The 27723-nt window shown below is 39.1% G+C and overlaps 1 long non-coding RNA gene across 1 annotated transcript; it reads left to right on the forward strand.

Annotated features, from left to right (window-relative positions):
- Positions 1-5326: 5326 nt before the first annotated feature.
- Positions 5327-7943, forward strand: LOC122228429. The gene is made up of 2 exons (XR_006206583.1): positions 5327-5568; positions 7784-7943. It is a non-coding gene; the product is annotated as an uncharacterized LOC122228429 (long non-coding RNA).
- The last annotated feature ends 19780 nt before the right edge of the window (positions 7944-27723 follow it).

Raw genomic sequence — 27723 nt, forward strand, 5'->3', positions numbered from 1 at the left:
ATAACAAAACACTGTAGACTGGGTGGCTTTAACAGCAGGAATTTATTTTTTCCTGGTTCGGGAAGCTGGATGTCTGAGACCAAGGTTCCAGCATGGTTGGTTTCTGATGAGATCTCTCTTCCTGGTTTGCAGTTGGCCACCTCTCACTGTGTCCTTACAGGGCCTTTCCTTGGTGTGTTCACAAAGAGAGACAACCAACCATCCCTCTGTCATCCTCCAACCCCCCCCCCCCCAATGGATTGAGAGAGAGAGAGGGAGAGGAGAAAGACCTTTGTCGTGTCTGTTTTTATAAGGACATTAATCCTATAGAATCAGGGCCCACCCTATGACCTCATTTAGCCTTGAGTACTTTTGGAGGCCCCATCTCCAAATACAGTCACACTGGGGGATAGGGCTTTTAACATATAACTTTGGGGACAGGGGCACAAACATTCAGTCTATAACAGGCATCAAATAAAATACTCAGGTAAAACAAAACAAAACAAATGAAACATGTCCTCTAACTAGCACTGGAACATCGGTGTTTGACTACAGGTACAAACACAACCAACTGCCTACATATAAGGCTGACCTTAAGTCGGCCGCATTTGTGAGTCCTAAGCCATGATGAGTTAGACAGTATTTGAGGATCACAATATTTGTTTTACTGTTTAATTGATTACCCCAAGTTTTCACCTGTAAAAAGAAATAATGAGAAATCTGGAAAAATTATAGAACTAGAAAATATGTTGCATGCTTTTCACTTGAGATGAATTATTTGGTTCAACAAGTATTGACCCAGTAATTTTCTTGTCCTTTTGATTTCAGACTGAGCTCTGCATTTAAAAGCCATATGCAGAGGAGTAGAGAACTCAAAACAATGTAGAACTGAGGATAGAAATAAGGTGTGTAGTCACTACAAATATCAGAGTAAGATGTCTCAGCCGATGTATTTTAATAGAGTTTCAATTGGAAACCATAAAGGGGCTCAAAAAGCTGAAGGCTTTGTCCTCCAGCACCCAAAAGTAATTGCTCTATATCTACAATAACATCAAAAGTGTGGTCCACTAATACTTGAACATCAAGTTTTGCAGTGTTAGAAACGCAAACCTTGGCCCTACTACAGACTCATTGACTCAGAAACACTGGGGATGGTGCTTAGTAATCTGTTTTACCAAGTCCTCCAGGTGATTCTGGTACATACAGCAGTTTGGGAGCCATTGCTCTATATTAACAAGTTGATGGAAACAAGTAGAGGCAGGAGGAGAAGGGTAGAAACTGACATTTCATGGGGCTTCTACAATGTCCCAGGCACTTAATTAGGAGACTTAGCGGTGGCAGATACAAGCCAAGTATACCCAATTCCAAAGACTATGTGTTCACCTCCTTTCATCAAATTCCCTTCCTATACTGAGTGTCCTTCTGGGCCTAAATCTTTCATATATGGTATCTTAATCTTTACAATGGCTCCTGAGAGGTAGGCTCTATTATTCCCATTTTATAGGTCAAGAAAGTCAGGCTAATAGAAGTTAAGTCATTTTCTCACTTTGGCATGGATGGGATTTACACTCAGTTTGAATGGTCGTGTTCTTGCCTTGCCTCCTGCTGCCAAGCTGCTTCCTTAGTTTGTTAAATCTTCTGCCTCTGGTTACCATTACCTACCTACTGCTCATCTGTTTTCTGTGTTACAGGATTCAGTCTTTCTCAACTGGCATGTCTCAACCGACCCACAGAACATAGGAAATGATTTGAGTGACTATTTTCTCAGTTCTCTCAAGGATGGACTTTAGTGCCAGGCTACCTGTGTGGTTGGGGGTGGGGGGAACAATTCATTACCCACAATGGACACCTTAGGCATGAGGACTCAATTCTTTCACAGAACCCCCTGAAGAAAGCCTAGAAGACATATGGAAAACCATTCTTATTAACCCATCTGGCATTTCAATTTACTCTTTTCAAGTCCCTCTTTGACTGTCTTCCTTCAGTCAGAAAATGTACCAAGAGAAAGCACAGTATAACGGAGAAAGGACTGAGCTGAAGGTCAGGAATTTTAAACCTATCACCTCTGCTAGGTAGATGTGTCTCACTTGATAATTCATTTCTATTCCCTGGCCTCTGTTTCTTCATGGGAAAATGTTGTCGGGATTAATGAGCATCAAAGACCATTCCATCTAGCTCTAGTATTCTACTGTTCATGAAAAGAAATCAAGCAATATTGTCAAATCATCCAATCATTCCAATGAAGAAAAAAGAATCCAAAGAAGGAAATATACATATCTTCTTATTGTGTATCTTTTTGTGTAATCCCCTGGCACCCTTTGGATATTATTGCATATCGTTTTCTTCCTGATAATAATGGATTTCAGGACACACTTATTCTTCCACAGTGTTCACTCTTCACCAATGTAGCATAAAAATGCACAGGTTTAACTGTTTCTTTGTGTTTCTTTGGCTCCCACGTCACATAAGACTTACATTAAATAAATTTGTTGGCTTTTCGTTTATTAATATATCTTGGTCACTTTAACTTTCACACCCAGCCAGCAACCCTAAGAGGATTGAGAAAAACTTTTCTCTCTCCTGTAATACACACAAGTATTTTCCTCAATTATGTTTTTGTAAAAATCTTTGTTCATAAAATATTTTCATTTAGTATTTGAGCTAGGATTAAAGGTGAGTATTATGGTAACCCTAACAGTTCTTAAGAAGTCATTATGATGTCCCAAATGTGACCTATTCATGGCACTTCAATTGATTTAGTTCAATTCAACCAATTTTATTCTGTAGCATTTTCCCAAGTGCATCCCTGTAAACATTACAGTAACTCATGGAAAACGGGCTAGAAATTCCCTTCCAGTGGAAAAGTTAATGCCATGAATGACTAGGCCTGCTAATTAATAATTTTAGAGGTTATGGTGAAATGTTCCTTAGTAGAAAATTCCATTTTGGAAGAACAGAGTCCATTTTTATTCATGATATAAAACTTCTCATATCTCTAAAGGCTTAAATCAGAAGCTATTGTTGGTTGACTTTTTTAAATGTTTCTCCTAGAAGAACAGTAAAAAGTATTGCCTTTTATAATAATTCACCAGCTAACAGTCCATATATTCATCAAATTAAAAAAAATGTCATAAAGAAAATTCAAAATATCCTAATCAAGCAAACCTAAGCAAGTTTGCATATTTTTACAGAAAATTAGATTAGTCAAAGTAAGACTCAGAGAATGTTCCAAATCTCTGTCAACTGGGTTGTTTGTAGGTTCATCAGAGGAGGATTTAAATGACCAAAAGGAGGGGGCAAGGAAGGAAAAATCTCCCAATGCTTAACTACTTGCAGGTGCTATCTTAGCACCCAGCCAATAAAGAGTTATAAACAGTACATTCTTTGTTTCATGTTGAGGTCCCTCAGTATACACAGTGAAATTCAGCATGGTTACTTTCAGCATATGACAACTGGGACCAAAGGAACAACTTATAGAGGACAAAAAATGAGAAAGTGGCACTTGGAGAAAGAATTTGGTATCAAGAATTAAAAGGAATGACCTCTTATAACCATCCCTAGGATAGCCAACTCTAATATTTATGTGCTAATAAGTACTTTTGCTATAGCATTTAATCTGTTCAGATATTAGGTCAATAAAAGCATATGCTGTGTTGTGTTTTTTCCCCCCAAAGTTGCAAATGCACAAATTTGCCAATTATCTAAAGCTCTCGCAAATAAAATCAGTGTTTTTTCTCTTTCTAAGAATTGGAAGGAACAACCTTCAGGCATGATTAACTAATTGTGACAGACTATACAGACATGAACACTAAGCATATGCATGTCATAGGTATATAAGGTGTTCTATTGTGATTAAGTAGAATTAGGAACAAGGTTTCTCTAGCATATTGAAAATTAAGCTTAATTGTAGTTGGGTTAAATGGCAGGTAGTTGTGTGTTTTTTGTTTTGTTTTGTTTTTTGTTTTGTTTTGTTTTTTTGTTTTTAGTTTTTGTCATTTTCCTACATATAATCTATTTTTAGTTTTTGCTATTATCCTACATATAACCTATTATATGATTTTGGCACCCATTCTTTTATTCATTCATTCAGCGATGTTTATTGAATACTTACCATGCTAGGCAATATGAACACAAGTAATAGGGCCGTCAGGATCCTCACTTTTGCATTTCAGTGGGGGAGCAAACATTAAACACACAACTGAGGAAAATTAATGACAGAGACTCAAAAGGTGAGAAAGAATCACCACATGATGAATTAAGGAAAAAATATTTTAAACAACCAGACAAGACAGAGGCTGGTGTGACTGGAGTGAGGTAAAGAGGAGGGTACTGTAAAATACATAGGAGGGGCAGGGCCATGGGGAGTTTTGTAAAATCTGGGGGAAAGTTTGGATTTTACTCCAATACAATAGAATGCCATTGGAAGGTTTTTAATAAGAGAGTACCATGAGAAAAATCTCTGTTTAACAATGATATCTGATAGCTGTGTGGAGAATATATTTGAGAGGTACTTCAATTGAAGAAATAAAGATACAGATTAGGGAACTATTTCAGTAATTCAGGTCAGAAATGTTGAACAAAAATGTGTTTTGTAGGTAGGACCATCAGTATTTGCTCAAGATGACCCCCAGACTCTGACTTTGGATGGAAAATGACTGTGCCATTTCCCAAGGTGGGGACTACTGGGTGAGGTCAGGTAGATGGGGGTGGCAGTGGGATTAGGGAAAGCATTGAGAATTCCATTTTGTATGAGTTCTCCAACTGCAATTGGGTGTTCAAGTCTGAAGCTGAGAATCAAAGTCTAGACTAGAGATATAAATTTGGGAATTTCCAGTATACAGAAGGTATTTAAATTAATGTGAATAGAATTTACTTTCACTCTAACTGAGCCTCTAATGAAGAAGAAAGAGGGACCAGAAAGGAGTTTTAATTATGCCCATATGTTTTGGTTGAGAGAAGGGGAGGAACCCATGAATTAAACCATGCAGGAGAGGCTGAAGAAAAGTGACACAGTGGGAATTGTGAAGAAGTAGGTTTTAGGAAAGAGAGTACTCAATTAATATTAAACAATTAGAAATTGTAGTGCAGGAGAGACACTTTGTAACAACTAGAAAAAATCAAAATTTTAACCTTTTCTTCCCACTTATCCATTATTTGTAATCAATATTAATATTAAAAGCTTTCCCTGTACATATAGACTAATAAAGTACCTGTGTCATCATCATACTCACCCACATTTATATATATTCACACAGATTCTGGACTTTGCAATAATTTGAATTCCAAGATTCAAGTTCCCTGTTCTGTTCAAGTGTTCTACCCAGACAATCATGCCCCTCCCCCCACCCTCTACTCCAGAATTCTGAGCCCTAGCTCAGTGGGTTCCTTGGGAAGATAGCATGGCCATTTTTGCTGGCTGAATAGGCCTGAGGAGATGAAGAGAAGGTCAAGATTTGTGGCGCAAAAGAGGGACCAGGGACACACAATTCAAATGGGCTTTATATTGCAGACATCATAACTCAGAGGGATCGGAGGAGGAAGACAGCAGTGAAGGAAAGGAGCTGACTGAATTCTCTCCAACTCTGTAAAGTAGGTTTTATTTTTGTGGGTTAGCTAAATCTAAATCTTAGTAAGAGAGTATAATACACTGTGAGTAAGAATCAATTAAACAGAATCTCCCTTGAGAAACAACAAACACAAGGGTTGCCAGAGAACAGCAGGAGAGACCATTTTAGGGAATATTTCAGCCGGGAAGTTGTATTCTCTCCACCATGGATCTGAGGAGTCTATAAAACTCCACCCAGCACAGCAGAAAAGATAAAGAAGGCATTCTCCTGGATTACAGTAATGTAAAACCTTCAGCTTCAGCATGAATATGTGAAGTAGAAAATGGGTGGGGGTGGGGGTTGGGCACTTACAGAAACACAGCAGATGAAAACTCTATGTTTATGTCTAAATTGTGAACAATTGGTTACAGACTGAGAATTCATGCCTGTAACATGTCCACTGTTTGGCAGGAAAGTGGTTCCTTTCTCCATAGATTAGCATATGACACAGAAGACATTGACAGGGGACCCAGAACTGGAGTGACCTTGGAAGAAGGTGACCTGAACAGGAACCAGTATAGCCACATTGCCTTGACCACACCCTCCCAAGGGTTATACAAGTGTCTCTGTGAGGAGGGACAAACATTGAACTCCAAAAATGATGGGAAAGAGTTATAAAACAACAAGTCACGAGCTGTTATAAGTTATAAAACCATAAGGGAACCTACAGAATGTCAGAGGAGGAAGGAGAAACATAAAGGGGACCCTAAAGATGCAAATGACAAACTTCAGAACCAGCTTTTTATTTTGTATGTACATACTGATGTGTACTTTGTTCTAGTTCCAAAAAGATAGGGAAGTATTTTTAAATTTTGGTTAATGCTCCCCACTTCTTTTTCCTCCCCCATATAATCTATTCCTTAAATCTTCCAGGGTCAAGGAGACCTAGAGAAACTATGTGATCGAATATTTGATTCAGGGAAAAATTAAACTTAGGAATACAGTTAGAAGTTTATAATTCAGGCAGCCATGATAATTACATTACTTGTTGATACTGACAACTTGGCTGAAGCTTCTCCTCTCCAACTTTTTGTAGCGGACAGAGAATTCATGACCCAGCTGGCTAGGGTATCTTGTTTGAGGGCTTTCACTCCAGCCTATCAGCTGATAGAATGCTGGAGATATTAGACCACCTCTGGGATTCTTTTTCAGCCTTGTTCCCTGAAACAAGAATCAAAAACACATATACAGGAGAACGAGGGACCCTAGGATCCAGGGCTAAAGTGTAATGTAATAACATGAGTGAATGACCCAAAGCATGAATCTTCTCATTGTGTTCCTAGCTCCATAAAAAGTAAATGGCTACAATCCTACATTGGACACTAGATCATTGCAGGGCTGAAAACAATGTTTTGTTGGCATAAGATTATGTATTTAACAAAAGAAAGGTTTTTTTGAGTAGAAAGTAGAGGGTGACATCGACTATTTGGATTATCTAGCTACATTGCTTCAAGATGAGCTTTTTCCCCCTACATCTTATCAAATCCTTTTGAATTAATTTGTATTGTATTAACAAATATTCTAATGATAAGCCACTTTAGTAAAACAATTAAGTTGTGCTATTAGGACTAATACAAACAAGTAAAATCATGCTGACCTTTTTTGTTAGCTACATAATTTGTTGACATTCCCCTTGGTTTTAGAAGTCTGTTTAGTAATTGATATCTTAAATGAAGTCTGCACTAAACAAGGGGAAAAAGAATGGAAAAATGTCTTTTGAAGTTAAGTACTGTTAATGGTCTGGATTTCAAGGCAGTTTCTTTAATTAATTGTGTGCCTGTACAATCTGATTACATTGATTACAAAACATTACTTGTTTTACTCCTTGTCCTGTGATATCTCTATCTATCCATCTATCGTAGCTATACGTATAGCTCTGTATCTCTTTCTTTCTCTCCTTCTCTCTCCTGAGTTGAATTCTGATGTTCTTTCTATATTTGCCAAAGGTATAAAAGAGAGAAATGCCCTAAAAGTATATATTTTTTGTACATAATTTTCTTCCTAATGGCTCAAAAAGTGTGTAGGTGGAGGATTTGGTTTTACCCTGAATGAATCATATCTTTAGAATCAACTAGTTCCTAGTGGAAATGATTGTGGGGGATTATTCTCATTTTTACATGCTGAATCTACTGTTATAGAAGCTCTGGGCTGATTCCCAACTTAGTCGCTGACTCATTAGCTGTTATTTTCCCCCACAGGATGTGAGGAGGTGGTATGTCTGGAAGCCATGAACATCCCTAAAGCATCACCCCACCTAACCCCAGGACATAGATTGAGTTTTCTGCAGTACATGGCAAGGATTGGCCCTGTATTTCATCTATTCCTTCTGGAAGCTGAAATAATAAACTATTGTGAGGATGGGTATAATCGCTTCCTCTTCAACACAGTTAGATAGTCTGTTGCTAAATATTCTATCCTCCTGCCTGTAGTTCATCTCATTTATTCACTCTTTTCTACAATTAGCATATTGGTAAACTTTTGTATGTAGTGGAAAGCATGTTGGAATTATGTGCACGTATAGAGTAAGAAGCTTATAGTCCTTGGAACAGGTAGAAACCTGAACTGAAAAGAATCTGTAAAAGATCTGTATTTTGACCTTGTGGAGTGATTATAATGGGTGAATTGTGCCCGCCACCCCCCCCCCCCCCCCGCCCCATTCATAGGTTCAAGTCCTAACTCCTGTATCATAGAATGTGACTGTTTGGAGACAGGGCCCTAAAAGAGGTAACTAACATCATATGGGTGGGCACTAATCTAATCTGACTGGTGTCCTTATGAGGTGAGGAAATCTGATTATGGGGGTGCAGATATGTTTTCACGTTAGCATTTTCACTTCCTTTGTATATATTCCCCAAATTGGAATCGTTGGATATTAGAGTTCTACTTCTCATATTTTGAGAATGCTCTATACTGTTTTTCATAGTGGCTGCATCAGTTTACAATCCCATCAACAGTGCACTGCACCCCTATGTTTAAAGCAGCATTATGTACAACAGCCAAGATACGGAAACAACCTAAATGTCCACTGATGGATGAATGGATAAAAAGGTTGTGCTATACAACACACACACACACACACACACACACAGTGAAACATTATTCAGACATAAAAAAAAATGAGGACAGCCTACATTTGCAACAACATGGACCTTGAAGGCATCAATGATAAATGAAATAAATCAGAGAGAGAAAGACAAATACTGTATGATCTCACCTTATGTGGAATCAAAAACAAACAAATAAACAAAAACAAACGAACTCCTAGAAAAAGAGATCAGACTTGTGATTATCGGAAGTGGAGAGAAGGAGGGGTACTTGGGTGGCTCAGTGGGTTAAATGTCCGACTCTTGATTTCAGCTGAGGTTGTGATCTCATGGTTTGTGAGATCAAGCCCTGCATCGAGGCCTGCATCAGGCTCTGAGCTGACAGCATGGAGCTTGCTTGGGATTCTGTCTCTCCCTCTCTCTCTGCCCTTCTCCCGATCTCTTTCTCAAAATAAATAAATAAACTTAAAAAAAAAAGAAAGAAGTGGAGAGAAGGAGGAGGGGGAATTGGTGGAAGGTGGTCAAAAGTTACAAATATCCCCGGTTATAAGAAGTACTAAGGATGTAACGTACACCACAGAAACATAGAAACACAGAAAAGGGGTGAAGAGAGAGAGTCCCGTGAGTTCTCATCACAAGGATAATTTTTTTTCTTTTTTTCTTTTCATTATATACACACGTCTGTATATGGATGTTAGCTGAGCCTGTTGTAATCATCTCACAACATATTTAAATCAGACCACCATGCTGTACACCTTAAAATTATACAGGGATGCATGTCAATTATTTCTCAATAAAACTGGAAAAATTATCTATTATACTCTAAGTTTTTGGGAACAAGGAACCACGTGCTATTCAGTTTTGAATCCCCAACTCCCCTCCTATCGCTAATGCCGAGCACTGAGTGTGGTACACAGAAGAAATCAATAAATATGTATTGCACTGGAAAAAAAAAAAAAAGAAGAGGAAATTTGGACCCTCAGAGAGACATCAGGGATATGCTCACAGGGGAGACCACAAGAATGCCGTGAGATAACAGCCATCTGTAAACCAATGAGACAGGCCTCAGGAGAAAGCAAAGCTGCCAGCACCATAATCTTGGTTTTCAGGGTTCCAGAGCTTCCAGAAAGTTAATTGTGATCAAGTTAGTTTCTGTTGTTTAAGCCACCTACTCTATGGTATTTTGTTACGGCAACCATAGCAAACTAATCCATTGGTGTAAGAGGAGAAGCTCAGCTTTGAAGTACTAAAATCTGAGTAGAGCTTGCAACCCTAGTGTCATGGGGGAAGTTGTTTAAACTCTCTGAACACCAGATTGCTCATTTGTAAATTGAAGAAAATAATAACTATCAAGGCTAGCTTGGGGTCAGATGAATGTAGGTAAAACGTCAAACATGAAGCAGGTAGATAAAGTAATTATCTATTTATTAGAGGTAGGATATCCATTTTATCCCCCCTCTCTCCCTTCCTTGCTCTCTCATTTCTTATGCTCCTAAAACAAAAGTATCTTTCATGGAATCAAATACCCAGCTAGGAAAATGTATCATGCTTACCAGTTCAGCTCAGAAATATGCAAAAGGTGAAGTCTGTTTAGCGTCCCAGAACATTTTCCTTTTCCTCACTCCCAGATCTGTGAGTCACATTTTGTGTAAAAAGTTTTCAGAGTGAAATTATTCCTTGGCAAATCATGTTGTTGAACTAACTTCCCTATCACTCAAAGAGATGACCCTTATCTCTTTCTTGCCTGGAAGAATGTCTTGTGGGGGCACTTAATCTAGTCCAGAATGACTCTTTATGCTTCTCGGGGATTGCCTACACTACACTGCTCTTAGCGTACCCACAGGTTGTGTAAACACTACTGCTCATTTTAAAGAAAAGGACTGTTGTTTATTTTCTTGGTTAGTTGACATTGGTAAATCCCCTCAGTGTGGTTTTATAAAGAGAGACCCAGACAAGCAGTTTTACTAAGAAAACTGGTTTAATACAATGATTCATGAAGCCATGTGCCTAGGTTAAAGTATAAAAAGTAATGAAGTGACTAAATAACATGCCATTTCACCAGGGAGTGTAAGTACAGAACATCGTAACATCTTTTGAATCCATTGAGAACATCAAAACCATCAGTTTGAGAACTTAACAGATTTCCCGATGATATGAAATATGTTTTAAAAATATATGCTCATTATAAATATGCCCTGTTCCTGCCTACCCTTTCCCACCCACATCCTCCTCTCCCTACCCTCCAAAAAGCAATTACATTTTAAACGTGTACTTTAAATGTTTGCGTTGACAATCAATTTGACTTTAAGGTAAGAAAAGAGATTTTTAGTAGCCGCTGAGCTGGTGAAGTCACTCTCATGCTTGCTCCAAGATTTAAGGTGTTATATTGTCGTCGTTAACTAGTATAACATTGAGGGAATTTTATTGCCTTTTTAAGTACCGTTCTTATTCCATTTCTCTCCTGCTCTTCTAAATGTTGATGATAGTTTTGATTTTCATCTTGTCTGACTTATCCAGGAGATGTATTTCATAGTTGCTTTTCATGCTGTAGTATTTCGGCAACAAATCTCTGAAGAAACAATTTCATTTTCATGATGCTTCCAGATGACAGGAGGATAATGCAATTATCATAGGTGTCCATAACATCTGTTAATGCATCTAATTGACGTGTTTGGGCAAATCCGACCTGGGTGCCTCCAATGAGCTACGGTGACTAGTTGACGAGTAAGTAACAAGCAGACGAGAGAGGGCACATAGTTTCATGTCCACATGCTCGCATGAGGAAGTGGCCGAAGGGTGGAGTGTGTATTTTGGTCAAGAAAATGTTTTAGTGATGTTTTCTTTTCCGTGTTGATTATAATTCAGCCATCCCAGAAATCTAAATATATTCAAGTTTGCAAGTATTGTTGGCTTTGAAAACCCTGATTTTTTTCCCTCATATACCTAATAAACAGTACATGGGTCTTCTTTTCTGAGGAAAGAAAAAATAATCAAGCTTTATAACAAAAAGAGCCCTATTTGGGATGATTTAAGTGTACTCAATATTAGGAAGAAAGGATTCATTTGTTTTAGGTGGTAAAGTAATGTGGTATTTGGGGGAATTGGTTTTCAAAAGGCATAATTTTCTAAACATGTTGCCAGAAAATTCCAGGGGTGGATAACTGAGATGTCACTCGTTACCATTGTATTTCCTACTTCTGTCAGTGGGAACAAAATTAATACAAAGAAATCTATGGTAGTGCTTCAGAGTTTAGAGCCAATGGCTATTGTTCCTCAAGAGGCTTTGCTTTTAGAATTTGCCCTGGGAATACCTCTGTCTCTTCACTGAAAATTTGCACCTACATCCCACAGAATGTCCCTATATGAGTCGACCCACACCTCGTGGCTGATGATCATTCCCTCCAAATCCACACTGCCGTTAAGATAGCAGTGAGATGTGCAGGTGCCTCCACGTCCCGTAGACCAATATGCAGAATTTTCAGGTGTGCACGGAAGGAAAAAATCACGCATTTTAGATACACGTAAGAGCATAGCCAACCCTGAGGTCACACACACTCTTTGGACACAGTAACAGACGCTTTGTTAAAAATGTATTAGGAAGATAATACATGTCCATAAATCCAAACACATCTGAAATCTGTAAAGTTAGAAGTTTTCAAAGGTAATAACTTCCAGAGTTTGGTATATTTTTCTAGCTGTTTTGTTTGGCTTGTGAAAGGAAAAGTATATACATTTGTATATTTTTTTACAAAAATGGAATAAAATTGCACACATTTTTGTAACCTACTTTTTACCATATTTAACAAAGGTATTATTGATGTGTTGTATCATTACACAGAGGCCTGCGTCATTCTTTTTCGTGTCTTCATGGTCTTTCATTTTAACACATGCCCCAAAATACATGACTCATCCCTTCATGGCAGATTTTTATTTATTTTTCTTTTATAATTTTTTTTAATGTTTATTTATTTTTGAGAGAGACAGAGAGAGACAGAGTACAAGGAGGGGAGGAACAGAGAGAGAGGAAGACGCAGAATCTGAAGCAGGCTCCAGGCTCTGAGCTGTCGGTGTGGAGCCTGATGTGGGGCTTGAACTCACGAACTGTGAGATCATGCCCTGAGTCAAAGTCAGACGTTTGACTGACTGAGCCACCCAGGTGTCCCTCATGACAGAGTTTTAAATAATGAACTGGTTAGTTTCTGTTTGCCTACCTCACAGAGGGTTCTCTGTTCTTACTGTAGCTCTCTATCTGCGGGAGGCTGACCCTTTGCTGCTGATTGTACTTAGCCAATGGGATTTGGGTGTGTGAAAAGAAATCGTGGTCTTTCTTTTCACTCCCTTCCTCTCTGAACTGCAGGTTCTGGAAGTGACTGAGCTCTTCCATAAAGATCATTCCTTATGGACGGCTCTTTTGCCGTGCCTCTGCTCCAGTGCTGGTAACATATTATCTTCCTCTGCCTAGAGGTGACAATGGCTTCCTGCTGTTGCTAAACTGCTGCCTGACCATCTCTTTCTGTTCCCCTAACCAGTGGTGGGCTGCGAAATGTTTGGTGTTTGGCAATTTCTATGGGTGTATTACTTCCACAATGACTGATTTCAAGATACCTACTTGAAATTATTGAATGCAATATTGGGAAAAGTTGTGCACAGTCAGCTCTTGGGAGCCAGTGTGAACCAGCTACAGAATACCACCGCCCTGTCCATCCTGGCACTTTGTAAGTTGCTCACTTTATGAACTTGAATGACCCGAGTTGATTCTGTTTCCTGCCATTTCTTTGCCATAAATAATTTCTTTTTTTTTCTATTACAAATATTTGCTGTGTAACAGCAAATGTCCATCCATATACACGTGAAATATATATGCCCAAATCTGAATATATATATTTAGGAACATGTGTAAGAATTGCTGAACATTGAATTCTGAGAATTGGGTCAAAGGTATGTCAATTCAACATTTTCATGGATTTCCCCCAATTGCTTACTGACTACAATGTTATATCAACTTATAGTTCCCCCGACAGCTCTAAGAATGCCTCTTTCTACATAACCTCGTCCACACTAGGTAATTTTAATTTCTTAAATCTTTACTAATATATTAGTACAAATGATACTTTTTATGCATTCATTCACATGTTATTAATTATTTCTGGGGCTGAAAATCATTTTATAATTTCTCATTTATTGAATTTATCATGTGAATTGGAAGACACGATAAGCAGGTGTCTGAATCCACTTGGAAGTTTAGTGGAGGTTTGGTGACTGTGCCACTGGCAGGAGTAAAGGAGAGATGGCTATTAGTTTGTCTGGGAAATGCTGTGTGAGTGTTTCCCATTGCTATGGACAGACCTCTGTCCCCACCCCCAAATTCATATATTGAAGCCCCAACCCCTAATGTGACTGCATCAGGAGATAAGGTCTTTAAGAGGTGATTATCTGATAAAGATTATGCTCTTATAAGCAGAGGAAGCGATCTCATCTCTCTCTCTCTCTCTCTCTCTCTCTCTGCTCTCTTCCAAGTGAGGACACAGCATGGAGGTGGCTGGTAAGTCAAGGAGATCTCATAGAACCTGACTGTGCTGGCACCCTCATCTCAGATGTCCATCTTCCAGAACTATGAGAAATAAAATTCTGTTGTTTATGTCACCCAGTCTGTGGTATTTTTGTGGCCTAATCTAAGATACACATGGATCAGAGGTGGGCAACTCTCAAGAAAGAATAGCATGGACATGTTTTAGATCCTGGTCAAAAGCACAACATGGATGTAGTGTCCTAGACTCCTTAGGGGCTATGGAAGAAGGAACTGACAACCCAGGGGGGGCAAAGTTCCCACTAATGAGGGCTTTTGAAGGAACTCACAGAAGTGACCAGGGAAGAGTCAGGGTCAAATATCTCTTAAGCCCAGAGAAGCACAAAGGCATCTTAAGATGTCTGGTCCATGTCTTCATCCACTGATGGGGAAGAACTACCCTCACTGGAAGTATTTTACAGGGACAGTGGAAGATGGTGATAAATTAGCTCTCTAATCATTCCCCACGAGTCCCAAGTGCTCATGGGAGTGACTCCCACGCCCAGACCTTCTTGTGAATTCCAAATCCATGTTTCTTAATCCCAGGAACCTCATCTATCTGCTCACCGCTTAAGATGTTTTTGAAAATGCAAATGTGCAACATCAAAATGAACTCTTGCCATTCCTGCCATTATAGTTTCTGTCAAAGTTCAATAAAGAGACTTGCTCTTCGTGCTCTCGCTCATTTTATAAACTTGGGAGTCAGAGTCATCTTTGCTACTGTCTGCTCATTTACCTCATCTCCATTCTCCAACTAAGCTATTGAATTGAAACTCCTAAATATATTTCACACCCGCTCCTCTTTATCATCTTAGTCCTAGCCACCTTTATCTTCTTTGTAGAGATATTGAATTAACATAGTCACTGTATCTCTTTGGCTTCTCCTGGTTCATTGTCACACACAGCAGCCAGATCTTAAAATACTGATTGGGTCAGGTCTCCTCCTTAAAATTCTTCAATTGTTTCTACATGGTCTTGGAATAAAGAGCTACGTTCTGAACATGATCTGCGAAGTCCTGAGTAACCAGCACCTGCCTACATCCCCAACATTCACTTTTCCCATGCTCACCATCACCCATTATTCTTCACCCCCTACAGCCTCCTTTCAGTCCTCAGAAAGCCCAAGCTCATTTCTGACCAGACCTTGGAATGTGCTCTACCTGATACAATCTTCTCTTTCCTCTTTGGCTAACATCAAACTCCAACTGTAATGTAATTTCTTTCCTGATTCCCCAAACCAGAGTATATTCCCCTAATATGCAATCTAATAGTACTTTATTCCCCCCACCTTTATGATGCTTATTGTAATCTAACTAGATAGTTATGTAATTCTTTGTTTAATGTTAGTTTCTGATGCTAGATTATAAGCTCCATGTTTAATGTTAGTTTCTGATACTAGATTATAGAGATGATATCTATTTTGTTCTCTGCTATATTACCAGCACCCAGTTCAGTGCATGACACACAGAAGGGACTCAATAAATATTTGCTGAGTAAATTACTGAAAAAAATTTGTATACTGGAATCATACTAGAGAAGGTCTAAGGGAGTGTATCCGTAAGTCAAAGATATATAATGATGCTCAGCTTCTGTCCTTCCTTCTGTCTCCTAGCAAAACAAACTTCACTTTGAGCCTATACATCTTCCTTGAGAGTTGGGACTCAGATACTAAGAGGGTACCCAACATAGACATAGAATTGCTTCCAACATTAACTTGATATAACTTGATATTAACTTGATATATTAACTTGATAACTCGTGCAGATCCTGGATCACCCTTACCAAGAACATCAATCAGAGGTGGCAGCAAAAGGAAGAAACATATTGATTTTAACACCATTTTCAGAAAGTCCCGTTACTAACTATAACTATGATTACCTTAAAATGAACTTGTTTATTTAATGTGTGGCATCCGTGACATGGTGATTTAACTTTGTATCAAGAAAAAAATTTGCTTCCACTTTACTTTTCATTCCAGAAGAACCACAACAATCCTTGCCCAAATATGGTGACATAGCACTTTAGGTTGAGGAAATTCGCTTGAACTTATGGTTTGAAATCTGGACTGGATATAACAAGACCCAGTGAGTCAATGTGTGTGATTGTTCCAGAAGTTTGGATTAAGGCCAATTGTTCATAGCTTCCCATTTCCAATGAGATTTCAAAACATGAATAATTTTAGGCTCATCATTAAATAATAACAATTTAAAAAATCCAAAAATCAGGAACAAATTTCAGTTACAGATGTAAAATATACAAATTGCTTAAAATAATCAGAATTTAAGCTACGTTCACCTAGATTATTTTTAATGGCAAAGTCCCCATATCATAAAACCTTACAAGACAGGAATTAAAGACAAGGTGTTAATTGTTCAAAATAGGATATAGAGTCACAGAAACTTGTCAACACACTCAAAATTAGAATTTATATAGTCACCATTTATTTTTGGACTTTTTCTCGAATGCCAGGTCAATATTTATAGAACCTGGGCTGTGCTTCGTGGCAGCTAGTACCGTGTGGCATGTGGCTGCCTTAGATGGTGTTTCCAAGATGATGTCCACTTCAGCTCTGCCCTCCCAGCCCAAAGTCTCTTTCATACCTGCACAGGGCCTGGAATTTTACCATTAGATATGAATATCTTTACATTCCCTAGGGCTAGAGTATACTGCCTTCTATGAAAATCCAGACATTGTTAGCAAGGGCAGTTAACACATCAGCTTGTCGTCAATCACTGCCAAGTTACCTAGAAATAAAAGACCGCACGGTCCGTTATCAATAGTTTATTCTTCTTACTTCCTCAAATTAATTTTTTTAAATAAAAAAATTATTTTTTAAAAAATAAATAGCATCTGTTTTACTCTACTTAATATTGAATGCTGTGGGTAATACAAAAGACCTTGTAAAGTGCCCTGCTGTTTGTAAAGCATTTTGACATACACTCTGTCTTGAGACACAGCATAGAAGTTTTGAGAATGAAAGGAGGGAGGCATGCCTGGAATAAACTGGCAGACGTGAGGAATGACAGCATGAGAACCCTGTGTAGCAGGTGGGTGGGGGAAAGAAAGTTATAAAGAGAAAAGGACAGGAACACACAAGAGCCTTGAAATGGTCTTTGAGCACATTACAGTTTTTTTCAAGAATGCTTCTGATGTTGGGTTTGCATATGCTTATCATGTGGGGGGAGATGGAATTAAAGTGATTTTGAAGAGTCAGAGGAATAATCTACAGTTAGGTCTATCCCTCTATATGATGCCACCGTAACCAATGGAACAGTGAAAAGTTTAGTAACCAGTTAAAAGGTCTATACTCTCTATAGAAAATAAGATAAAATAAAGTCCTTTTCCTGTTTTCATGCTTGTATTGACAAAAGCTGTGGCTTGTTCTTCATCTAATATATTCATCTTTAATCAGAAAGCCTTGTGGGGCACCTGGGTGGCTCAGTCAGTTAAGCATCCAGCTTTAGCTCAGGTCATGATTTCACAGTTCATAGGTTCAAGCCCCGCATTGGTCTCTGTGCTGACAGCTCAGAGCCTGGAGCCTGGTTCCGACTCTGTGTCTCCCTCTCTCTCCGTTCCTCCCCCACTTACACTCTCTGTCTCTGTCTCTTTCAAAAATAAACATTAAAAAAATTTATAGAAAGTCGTGCTACCTAACTAGTTTTCAGGAGTTTGCACTGTTCAACAGAATATATGGAAATTTCACCAAGGCACATATTAGAGATGAAGCAGTTAGTCATCTTTCAGTAGGCTTATGCTCCCTTTAGCAGCAACTGGTGATGTTTTGACTTTGAATTATTCCTGTAGAAAAAAAAAGTAATGCATCTATATTTTGATGGAGCAATAATTTCCCAAATTGAAAGTGACAACTTAATCCTCTTGAGTTTCTGCTTATAAACTTTTATGTGATATGTCTAAAGAAGCCCTATACAGTGAGGTCATGGTATACGTCTGGTTGAATAATGCCTTCTTACTGTGTTTTGATATGCCACACCATGTCTGGACAGCTCATTACAGTGGTAGATTTAAAGAAATTCACATCTTGAAGCAGGCTGACATGAGGCTTTTCTAGTAAACTCTAGAAAATTCTATCCGTGGTAAGATAGTTGAATTATTAATGTGATGAACAAAAGTTTACGCTATAAGCTGAAACATGTCAAAGTCTAAATAGTAAAAATTTCCATTATTATGTAACCTCAAGCTTGTAACCTCAAGCAAACATAACAGTTGGCAAATGCAGTCATTCATTTTACCCATATTAGCACATATTATTTGTCCATAATAGTACATATTACTTGCAGCCATGTATTATACTTTTTATTTTAAAAAGATTTCTTTCAAGTGTGGAGAGTTGAGTTAATCATGATGGCCTACTGTTGTCACTGGACTGGCAAGCGTCTTCTCTTTTTCATTGATATCGTTATATTTTTCCCCCAGTCTCTACTCAGCAGACCTCTACTTTAGTACATATCATTTATAAACCAGGATTTTTGTATATCTTTGAAAAATATACAGTGTTATTTGTATTATTGAATGTTTTAAATTCCACAAATAATATTAAATCACAGCAACACATTCTACCTTTGGCACTTTCTTTTTTTTTTTTTTTAACTTTTTTAACATTTATTTATTTTTAAGGGTGGGGAAGGGGAAGAGAGAGGGAGACAGAGGATCTGAAACAGGTTCCATGCTGTGAGTGCAGAGCCCTATGTGGGGCTCGAACTCACGAACTATGACATCATGACCTGAGCAGAAATCAGAGTCAGCCACTTAACCAACTTAGCCACCCAGGCGCCCCTACCTTTGGCACTTTCGATGGCACTTTTAGCACTGTGTTTTGAGACCTATCCACTTTGTTGTATGTAGTTGTAGTTTACGGCTTTTGACGCTGCACAGCCTCTTGTAGACAACAAATAGATGGGTCTTGTTTTTTTATCCATTCTGATACCCTGTGTCTTTTGGTTGGCGCATTTAGTCCATTTACATTCAGTGTTATTATAGAAAGATATGGGTTTAGAGTCATTGTGATGTCCGTAGGTTTTGTGCTTGTAGCGATGTGTCTGGCACTTTGTCTCACAGGATCCCCCTTAGGATCTCTTGTAGGGCTGGTTTAGTGGTGACGAATTCCTTCAGTTTTTGTTTGTTTGGGAAGACCTTTATCTCTCCTTCTATTCTAAATGACAGACTTGCTGGATAAAGGATTCTGGGCTGCATATTTTTTTCTGTTCATCACATTGAAGATCTCCTGCCATTCCTTTCTGGCCTGCCAAGTTTCAGTAGAGAGATCGGTCACGAGGCTTACAGGTCTCCCTTTATATGTTAGAGCATGTTTATCTCTAGCTGCTTTCAGAATTTTCTCTTTATCCTTGTATTTTGCCAGTTTCACTATGATATGTCATGCAGAAGATTGATTCAAGTTACGTCTGAAGGGAGTTCTCTGTGCCTCTTGGATTTCAATGTCTTTTTCCTTCCCCAGATCTGGGAAGTTCTCAGCTATTATTTCTTCAAGTACCCCTTCAGCACCTTTCCCTCTCTCTTCCTCCTCTGGAATACCAATTATGCGTAGATTATTTCTCTTTAGTGCATCACTTAGTTCTCTAATTTTCCCCTCATCCTCCTGGATTTTTTTATCTCTCTTTTCCTCAGCTTCTTCTTTTTCCATAATTTTATCTTCTAGTTCATCTATTCTCTCCTCTGCCTCTTCAATCCAAGCCGTAGTTGTCTCCATTTTATTTTGCAGCTTGTTGATAGCATTTTTTAGCTCCTCCTGGCTGTTCCTTAGTCCCTTGATCTCTGTAGCAAGAGATTCTCTGCTGTCCTTTATACTGTTTTCAAACCCAGCGATTAATTTTATGACTATTATTCTAAACTCACTTTCTGTTATATTGTTTAAATCATTTTTGATCAGTTCGTCAGCTGTTGTTATTTCCTGGAGATTATTCTGAGGGGAATTCTTCCGTTTGGTCATTTTGGAGAGTCCCTGGAGTGGTGAGGACCTGCAGGGCACTTCCCCTGTGCTGTGGTGTATAACTGGAGTTGGTGGGCGGGGCCGCAGTCCGACCTGATGTCTGCCCCCAGCCCACCGCTGGGGCCACAGTCAGACTGGTGTGTGCCTTCTCTTCCCCTCTCCTAGGGGCGGGATTCACTGTGGGGTGGCGTGGCCCGTCTGGGCTACTTGCACACTGCCAGGCTTGTGGTGCTGGGGATCTGGTGTATTAGCTGGGGTGGGTAGGCAAGGTGCACAGGGGCAGGAGGGGCAGGCTTAGCTCACTTCTCCTTAGGTGGTCCACTTCAGGAGGGGCCCTGTGGCAGCGGGAGGGAGTCAGACCCGCTGCTGGAGGGTGGCTCCGCAGAAGCACAGCGTTGGGTGTTTGTGTGGTGCAAGCAAGTTCCCTGGCAGGAACTGGTTCCCTTTGGGATTCTGGCTGGGGGATGGGCGAGGGAGATGGCGCCAGCGAGTACCTTTGTTCCCCGCCAAGCTGCGCTCTGTCGTCCGGGGCTCAGCAACTCTCCCTCCCGTTGTCCTCCAGCCTTCCCACTCTCCGAGCAGAGCTGTTAACTTATAACCTTCCAGATGTCAAGTCGCGCTTGCTGTCAGAACACACTCCGTCTGGCCCCTCCGCTTTTGCCAGCCAGACTCAGGGCCTCTGCTTGGCCGGCGGGCCGCCCCTCCGCCCCGGCTCCCTCCCACCAGTCTGTGCAGCGCGCACCGCTTCTCCGCCCTTCCTACCCTCTTCCGTAGGCCTCTCGTCTGCTCTTGGCTCCGGAGACTCCGTTCTGCTAGTCTTCTGGCGATTTTCTGGGTGATTTAGGCAGGTGTAAGTGGAATCTAAGTGATCAGCAGGAAGCGCGGTGAGCCCAGCGTCCTCCTACGCCACCATCTTCGACGCTGCACAGCCTCAAAAAGTAGTTCATAGTATGTGCCTGCCATATTTTACCTAGCCATGGCCATGTGAGTTTTCTCTAATTTTCAGGCCATCAGCTTGGGTAACCGAGTAGATAGGAATACTAATTTTCATACAGAAAGTCCTAAGAAGGAGCAGGTTTTATGGGGAAGACAGTGGTTTTAGCGTTGAGGTTGAGTTGCCAATGGAACATCTAAATGATATAGAGAGGAAGCATTGGGCTCTATGAGCAAGCCTTCAGGTTATAAAAGCCGGGATCTCCTGAGGCTGGTTTATGCTAGTGATCATGATTTTAGAGTCCTCAGCATAAAATGCGAAATGGATGAGATTACCTTGGACAAAGTCAGTGTGAGGTGTGAGAAGGCTCCACGGCTGTTGACAGAGCTCAAGGCCACACCAATATGTAAGTGTGGGCAGAGGCAGGGACATTCAAGGCCGATGAGATGTGGTGGGCATGTAGAGACATGCACAAGACCGGGGGTGGGGGGTGGAGAGTGGCCAGCAAATCACTCCCTATAGGCCACATCTGGCCAGCTTCCTGTTTTTTTGAAACATGTTTTATTGGAACACAGCCACACTCATCTGTTTTCATATTGTCTGTGACTGCTTTTGCGATAAAATGGCAGAGTTGCGTAGTATCGACAGAGACTGTATGATCTGCAAAACAGAAAATATTTACTATCTGCTTCTTTACTGAAAACACCTGCTGATCCCTGAACTAGACAGTGAAATTAAGGGCTAACACAAGTGACTCTGGGATTCTTTATATTTCTTCTTTGTACTCAAAACAGGCCGTATCATTATGAGAGTTTCCTGTATGCTCAATAAGCATAAATTTCATACTTGTGTAAAATGCCTCGTGTTCCTTCATTTCATTTGAACGTATCAGTTTCTTAACATAAATCCACTGGAGTTAGATTTGTTCTTCTGGAGAAAATATGACTTTGCTTCTGTTTGCTTGTTCTTCCCTGCATGGTGTGATTAAGTTTGAAGTTTCCACCTTTTATATATTTGAGCTCCTCTGGGCATGATTACCCATGATTTTATGTAGTGTAAATGCATCAGTAAGAATGAAAGCTCTTTTCCATTATATTTTGTAAAAAATGCGTCATAAGAGTGACTGAAGCCTAGAAGTGCTGGAAAGTAGATATCTGTCAACTCTCAGATAAGCAGCTGTTGTGTTTTACTTCAAGTTTGAGATTCTATTCTCACATAGCTTATTGCTCCCTATTTTCTTTTACACTATTTGGAAGGAATGTATTCACATTGTAGCACTCAGCTTTCTGAGACGGTCCTTTGAAGCGAATCTGCATCAGAAATGATTTATAAATATGAAAGAACCCAAAATTTTGTTTTTATTAATGAGTTTTTAATTTCCCCCCTTTTGGTACTCAACTTTACTTTTAAAAAACCGTATTTTCAGGACGGCATCATCATTGAGCTAAGGCATTGTCAACTTTTGTAGATATTGAATTCCAAGAAAAAAAATGCTTATTTTCTTTGCCTGAACGAGTATATGGATTTTTAAAGTGTTGAATGGATTAAAGAGTACTTGATAAACAGGTGTGTGTATAAGCAGATCCTGGATTGAATTTCCAAGTTTAATAAAGATGTTAAAATATGATGCATATATATTCTATAATATCATGGTTCTGAACCCTGACTGCACACTGAAATCAATTAAGAGCTCTAAAAAAAAAAAAAAACAAAAACAAAAACAAAAAAAAAAACAACTTATGTGCAAATCCCACTCCCAGATATTTTGATTTATTTAGTCTGGAGTACATTCTGGGAATTGGGACTTTTCTTTAAAGCACCTCCGTGTGATTCCAATACGATGCTCAAATTGAGAACTATTGCTGTAAATAAATACCTAATAAAATGAATGGCTGGGTCATGGGAGGAAAAATCTGAGATCATAATAGAAATGGCATTCTAAGAACTTGTTACTTGGGCACTATTGGAAAGAAATAGACAAAAATCTTACTGAATTGGACAAGTGGAAATTACCATAGCAAGTTATAAAATATAGAAATATAAATTTCTATAAAATGTAGAAATATAGAAATGCAATCTATGAATTCAGGAAAGCATCTATGTGGCATCAAAATCTTGTGGAGGAATTAATAAAATGAGGAGGGAGATGCAGCAGAATGTTTACATATTGCAACCCTTAAGAATCCCAAAGTGGTTGGACTGTGAGCCCCTCTCTCAGTTACCTAAGTGGTAGACCAGCTCTCCCTTTGCTACCTCTACAATGAGAAATTCCTAAATGTAAATGAAGCAAATTGTAATTAAGGTGAGAGCAACATATGGCCTGACTATGTAGTTCTTAAATTTTAGTAGGCATCAGAATCATCTGGTGGGCTCCTTTAAACACAGTTTGCCAAGCCTTCCCCCAGAGATGCTGGTTCAGTAGATCTGGGGAGGGACTTGAAATTTTATATTTCTTATAAGTTCCCAGGAGCTACTGATGCCACTGGTAGAGGGCTCGTATTTGGAGAGCCTCTCACGTAGCAAGTTGCCACCAGGGATGAAGGCCTGAGCAGGAAACTGGGAAAGGTCTTTTGGAGGTAAAGGGATAGTCTGCACTTTGTATTGGCTTCAGGTGACAAGACCATGCAACGTGTTGGTTCACATTGGGTTTGTGTGTGGCTGAAAAGTGCTAATTTGGTCTGTTATCTCAAAATTGTAAGGTCACGTCCTTACCTTTAAATCTAAAGTCATGAGAAAAAAGTGCTAAATCATTTAGATGTTTGTGTGGATTTTTCTTATTTTGTATCAGTGGCACAAATTCTAAGTACTATACTTTTCCCCTGGTGCTATTAAAAAAGAGGTGGCCACTTGACCCAATCATCTTATTCCCTCGAAACTGGATTAACTACCCACCTACAGACATCCCCTTGATTTTCAACAATACCATCTGGTACTTGGTAATTTAGCTATGACAGCTGGTTTCCTTTAGCCTAGTCATACTGGAGAATGTGTTCATTCCAGTACAGTTTCGCGTGCCAGGTTTGACACCTGATTGGGAAGCAGAGACCTTTTAATATAACTAAGGCTCTGTTCACACTTTTGGGAACACTTTATCTATGGCCGGCACCCATTCTATGCACAATGCCTCCAGGAAAAGGAGATTTCTCATTCCAAGTGTTCATGTGGCTGGAAAATGAGGCAGTCCGTGGAGGATGTGTCTCCTACAAGGAAAACTCTTGCTAGAGTCTTCAGGATAGTTACCTCAAGGGAGACTTTCAGAAAATTCAAATAGACTTGACAGAAAATGAACTATAAATTTTACAAAAACTTACACTGTTTTGTTAGCGCCAAGATGAATGGCAATGTCTAAACCTACCTTAAGTACAATAGACATTTGGATGGATTTGACTTTGAGGTTCATTTTTTGCCACCGCTTTTGAAACCTAAAACACAACATGTTACTCTAAGATAAAGAATCCATTAAAGTATAAGGAGTTCTCCATGCAATAGTAATCATTTGCTTCGTTTAAGATCTGAGAAGAAAAATCAAAAATTATTTTGGTCTTTAAATAAGGGAGAACATGATGGATGAAAACAACCTTTTAAAAACACCAGACATGCTCTTGAAAAACAGGTAAATGAGAATAGAAGGCTGCATTAGATTTATTCTGTGAAGCCATCCTGCTGGAAACTCACTGCTAGCAAGTGGGAACAAGATGTTATTTGACTTGGTCTGGCTATTAACCAGAATTTTCGGGAGCACAAATTAGAAGTGGTATGGTTATTTTTCTGTTTGGAAACACCCCCACCCTGCATAGTTCAAATTCAACAAAGGAAACACTTTTCCCCTCTCTAGATGCCTAACAAAATGAGTCAACATTTTGCCCAATACAGCTCCCTGATTGTGAAGTGTCCAGTTCACAATCTGACAAAAATAAACAAATGAACCGAATTAGGAAAAGAAGCTCAGAGACAAAATTAGTAGGCCATTTATATGAATCCTATGTGCCTGGAAAACAGGTGAGAATGGGCCTTCAGTCATGCAGCAATTCTGGGGAAAGTGTTCCAGCTGGGAACAAGATGATTAATTAGAGGTGTGCTTTTCACATCAAACATACACACACTTGGCTCCGAACAATTTGTCCCAGGTGCTTCTTGAATGATGGGAAGAATTGCATGTCTGTCCCCAAAGACTGAGAATTCCAGAATCTCAAGCACAGCTTTTTGTTAGAACTCATGCTTTCTTAAAGTGAAACAGGCAGCAGTAACATGTGGTGGAAGTGAGTCTACAGTGCAATCAATGTTGAGTGAAGCCTTGTCTTCCTCTGGTGGCATTTGCCTTCAATATATAGGCGCCAGATAAGATTTGGGCTCTAAATCACAGATTTAAAACGGAAATCTTCCCTATGAAGTGCACTATGCCATCAAATAAAAGAACGAGGTACCAGTGAGTTTTCAAATTTTAGTACACCTGAGATTCCTCCTGGAGTAAGTATTAAAAGAGCAAATTGCCAGGCCATAGCCCCTAGAGATTCCGATTCAGAGCCCAGGACGCTGCTTTCAGTGATCCCGATTCTGTTGGTTTCGAACTATGTTTGAAGCAAAGTTAAGAACTGCTGCTTTCATGCTTCTTTAAGGAAACAGACCCTGTCTATTTACAAGTGTAGAGTTTTTCATTTTATCCATTCAACAATATTTATTGAGTACTTAAGCCCTATACTAGGCTATGGGGATACGGTGGTGAACTAAACAACAACCAATAATGACAGCTTAGAGTCAGGCAGCTGATAGTCTTGTCTAGTTCTCCAGCTAGACATGCATCTCAGCATCGTATAGATAATTGTGAAATTACACCTTTGGCAAGTTCTATTAGAAGTGGGACACGGTGTTATGTGAGCAGACAAATCAATATGATAGGATGCATCTCATTAACTCCTCAAGGGTAAACAAAACTAGCTCTTAAGTTTAAACTCCGAAAGGTTTCATTTCATGTCTTGCTCCTAGGGAAGCTTATCTGTCAGCAAGCTATTCATGCCCCGCTGTGTTACAAGATGCTAGAAATGGCACTTATGTTCTACATGCCCATGCTGAGATAACATCTAGGGCTCTAAGCCACAGGCTGAAATCAGAAATCTTTTCTTTGAAACGAATCATGCAATCAAATGAAAGAGTCCAGTGTTAGCATCTGTGAGGCATCCAGCAAAAACTCGCACATCGTGATCTAGAAATGTAATCTTCGTGCAAAAATGGTGCACTCTGAAATAAGTGGATCGTGAAGACTTCAGAATCTATTGCTAAATCCTTCTATCTCCAAATGCCCAAAGTTGTTGGATAAGCTGATGAGGGACTGTGGCTGTAATACTCACCCATGTGTATTCACTAGGTTTGTCTTGAGATGTAAGTTGTGGAAACAGGTAGATTGCAGACAAAAATGCTTTCAATCTAAACAGAGTTGTAACATTATTAAAAACCTGACAAGCCACCATTCTGGACTATTCCATCAAAAAGTTATCACCTTAAAAATCGGCTGAAAAAATGGTTAAGAATTGAAAGGTCTTGTGGGCTAGATACTGTTGATGCAAGAACTCATTCATGAAGCATTTTCTTGGCACCTCTTCGATGTCAGGTCCTGGGCTAAGTACTGAGAATGCTGTGGAAAGCAGAACAGCATGACGACCCTGCAAAATCTAGTACCGCTATGAATTACTTGTAACCATAATGAGTGACAAATGCTTTATTGAACATTTATCAGGTGCCAGGCACTCTTAGGCTTTGGGGAGTGGAACATGTATTAACAAGTTCTCAGTCTAGGGGACCGTATCTCTCAGTGGGTATCTCAAGTTCTCTTCTCTTGTTCCTTGCCGGGCATGGTTTGTAAATCTTTCCAGTTCCTTATCATAGCTCTCATTCTCTCTGTTTTTAAGGCAAATTTATTTAATTTGATCTGAGCTCCTCCAGGCTTACCTACCCACATCCCTCCTGTCCCATATTCTAGGATCCTTAAAAGAAAAAAAAAGAGGAATATAAATATGTAAATATTTATATATAAATAACAATTTTTCCTGTCCCAGAATGTTTAGAAATAATGCACACAATATACCAGAGTGCATAGAAGATGTTGGATAAATGGTCCAGAAACACTATTAGGGCTTTGATTGTCCCTCCTTGTTCTGATATTCTATAATAATAATAATCGTGTATTTAGGAAACATTGTTTCATTTGAACAGTTCAAAGCAATTTGTAACCTTTATTATTTATTATATAGAATAGATTGCAGAAATAATTGTTTTATGGATGAAAAGATTGTAGCACAGAAATATCCAAATGCTCAAAGTCTAGTGATTAGTTAGCTCCAAGAAGAAGAATAAAGCACTGATTTGCTATCTGAAGGGGGTCTTGCATAGGGGAATATATATTTCTAAGTGAAAAATAAAATTTGTATTTATTTTTTCAGGTGTTTATTCTACATGATGTTAAGTAGGCAGATTTTGACTTTCTGAATTCACAGACCAGATCTTTAAACAGTTATTAAAATGATTTAATATTTTGAAGACGTGAATTATCTTCTTACTACCTGAAAAATAAGTTTTTAGATTGATTACTACATAGCATCTATTTAACATTCTGTTTGTAAAAATATCAGCAAATT

Source organism: Panthera leo, chromosome C1 (genome assembly GCF_018350215.1).
Source record: "Panthera leo isolate Ple1 chromosome C1, P.leo_Ple1_pat1.1, whole genome shotgun sequence".
In the NCBI taxonomy this organism is placed as follows: Eukaryota; Metazoa; Chordata; class Mammalia; order Carnivora; family Felidae; genus Panthera; species Panthera leo.